Source organism: Melanostigma gelatinosum (assembly GCF_949748355.1).
Source record: "Melanostigma gelatinosum genome assembly, chromosome: 5".
Classification (NCBI taxonomy): Eukaryota; Metazoa; Chordata; class Actinopteri; order Perciformes; family Zoarcidae; genus Melanostigma; species Melanostigma gelatinosum.
Window position 1 is genome coordinate 22,601,114 of NC_136638.1, and position 3,243 is coordinate 22,604,356.

A 3,243-nucleotide genomic window follows, 5' to 3' on the forward strand; every position below is an offset into this window, starting at 1 on the left:
GCCATCTGCTTGTCCTTTGTGTTCACAGCACAGCTTGCAGCGGACAGACAGACAGACGCAAATAGACACACATTCACCGTCATCACTGACAAACAAATGATGCATGGAAACTTGTGGCTTAAAACCATGGTGTCAATACAAAGGGGCTTTTTTTTAACTTCCTCTTTCTCCGTTATAGCCTCAGGAAGCTGGGCTTGCACCGCTGGTTTTAAAAAGGCAAGTGGTGAATATTATTTTTATGATTTGAAATGATATAACAACAGGAGTGGGTTATGGGTAAAGTCATGCTATGTCATGAACTTTTTTCTCACACTTTTCTGAGGTGGGAGGTGCTATACATTCACTGGTCATCCTCTGTCTGTCAAGAGCTGAACTTACATTTGCCAGATGATCAACAAAAAGCTTTTACAGCCTCGCTGAAATATCTTCCAACGTGCATCACTTGGCACAGTGATGGACTGCAGGCCTTTCCACATTAATGATAAATGAATCGATATATTTACGTTAAATAAAATTTAAAAAATGGACTAAAGTGAATCTTTAAAAACATATGGACATTATTTGTACTTTGACTGAGCACATTAAGAAATCATTTAACGTAAATCAGTCATTTCCCCCTTCAACTTTACCCTCACTGCACATCCTGTTGAAGCCCATAGTCGGGTCTGTTCTGAGTAAACGGCTATGAGGGTTGGCCAACGGGTGGAGAATCAGCCCACCGCAGCCTGTGTCTGTCAGTGGAGCTGCTGCATGTGGTTTTGCTTGTAATTCCTCTCACAAGACATTAAGAAGGCCTCTACAAGGTGCTGTGAGACCAGACAGATGGAGGCTTTTATTAATTTGAGTGGTTGTCCTCCAACATTTGTTCATACTGTCAACATGATTTTGTAGGAAGCTGTGGGGGACAGACACACAGCAGTTCATGCACATGCACTGGGGACATCACAGTTCATGTTCGGCATCTTAACAGCTGGGCCACAGGGCGTTTCTTTCATGAATTAGTTTGTACCAAAATTCACTGCAATCCAGCCAGTAGATATGTCACACAATACCAGAAATGTCAACCTGCTAGTGGCGTTCAATTAGAAGTTGGGGGATCGAAAAATCGATTAGGACACATCTTCTGGAAACCTTGACTGTCTCTACAAGCTTTCATTTCAATCAACATTTGTTGAGATATTTCAGTAAGGACCAGTATTGTAGCTGAAATAGGCATTTGACATATAAATTGCTATTTGAATAAAACATATTTTTATTAGGGTCTAATTTGATAATGCCTTCTCAATCTGTGTTCTCATGTCCAGGTTTATTGTCACATTTGCTCCAGTAGAAACTGATTGTAGCTGATTCTTTTTAGGAGAAACATCAAGAACGTAACTTCAGAATGACTCAACGATGCACAAAAGGAACACCGGTCTCAGGGTTGAAAGTCTTATTTAGTTTGACCCATTTAACTACGTCACTCGCTCTGACGGTTGCATCGATAGTCGCTTGGATACGTTTCGTTTCTGGTAAAAATTACTCATGTTAAGCAATAAGTTTGCTTAGTTTGCCCCACTTGTTTCATCAAAGTCAGAATTAACGGGAGACACATTTAAAAAGTTGACAAAACGTGAGTGACTGACTGACCCATGCAGGACAATATAGTTACTGTGCAAAAAAAAAAGTCAGGAGCTCCTGTCAGTGTTGTTCTCGAAAAGGCTGTGGCTACTGGGCGTTCTTGTCTTACCAATGATCCATCTGTTGGCCTCCATCTATCTCTAGCTGGGACAATCACACACAAACCAAATGAGCACGAACACATCTCACAAACTACACTTATGCCACGAAGCCAACTTTAACCACCATTAAATATCTAACATATATACTATAGCTCAATGTTACTTTTTCACAGCAACCCTCAAGGTTGTGATATACCACCTGACCTTCAATACTAGGAATCACATCAACACACTACTTATTCAATGACTGTCTTTATTTGCAAATAGATTTATACACACAGTACAGTTTTGTTGAGAGGCTTGATAGGGTGGAATGTAATTGTTTTTCTTTTGCCCTGATTATAACAGTTTTAATATTTAGATCTCAAGTTAATTTAGGGTTAAGACATACTGTATGCCACATTGCTTTTCACTTGCGGGAATTATGAAAAATATATTTAATCATTTAAAAAAGATTTTCATGACACTAGAATATCAACTAAAGCCATTAAAACATGTCAAAATGAAACGTAAAACATTTTTCAAGGTTATCAAAGTAAGAGACTGTAACCGATATCAGATGTGAAGCAGCAGATTAACAACAGTTTATACTAGCTTTAAACAGTTTATACTCGCTTTAAACTGTTTACACAAGCTTTAAACAGTTTATACTAGCTTTAAACAGTTTATACTCGCTTTAAACTGTTTACACAAGCTTTAAACAGTTTACACTCGCTTTAAACTGTTTATACTCGCTTTAAACTGTTTATACTCGCTTTAAACAGCTTATACTAGCTTTAAACAGCTTATACTAGCTTTAAACTGTTTACACGAGCTTTAAACAGTTTATACTCGCTTTAAACTGTTTATACTCGCTTTAAACAGCTTATACTAGCTTTAAACAGCTTATACTAGCTTTAAACAGTTTACACAAGCTTTAAACAGTTTATACTCGCTTTAAACAGTTTATACTAGCTTTAAACAGTTTATACTCGCTTTAAACAGCTTATACTAGCTTTAAACTGTTTATACTAGCTTTAAACAGTTTATACTCGCTTTAAACAGTTTATACTAGCTTTAAACAGTTTATACTAGCTTTAAACAGCTTATACTAGCTTTAATGAGCAAATCCAGTAGATTGTTAATCTTTCACTAAAGTCCTGACACCAGTGTAGACGGTCTCTCCCTCTGCTGGTTTTACATTCTTTCTCTCGGCTCTGCCAGTTTTCCTCTTGGTGAAGGTTGGTGCAGAATAAACCAACATGTCCTCATTTCTCTGAATAAATATGAAAAAAGCATATTTTAATTTCTATATATGTGGAAAAAAAAAGCCAATAACTTTTCCATAGTGATCTTTTCTTTATAAACCTTACCTGCTGACCTTGGTGGTCACCGCTGGCTGTTGCAGCATTTGTTTGCCGAGCTGTGTGATAAAATAAAAACAGAGATTTAGGATGAAAGACCCTGTAGGTTCATTTACACAGATATCAGTTAATCAGTGTTAATTCTGGAAAGTTAGCTCTGGCAAGATACTGTTAGAAAC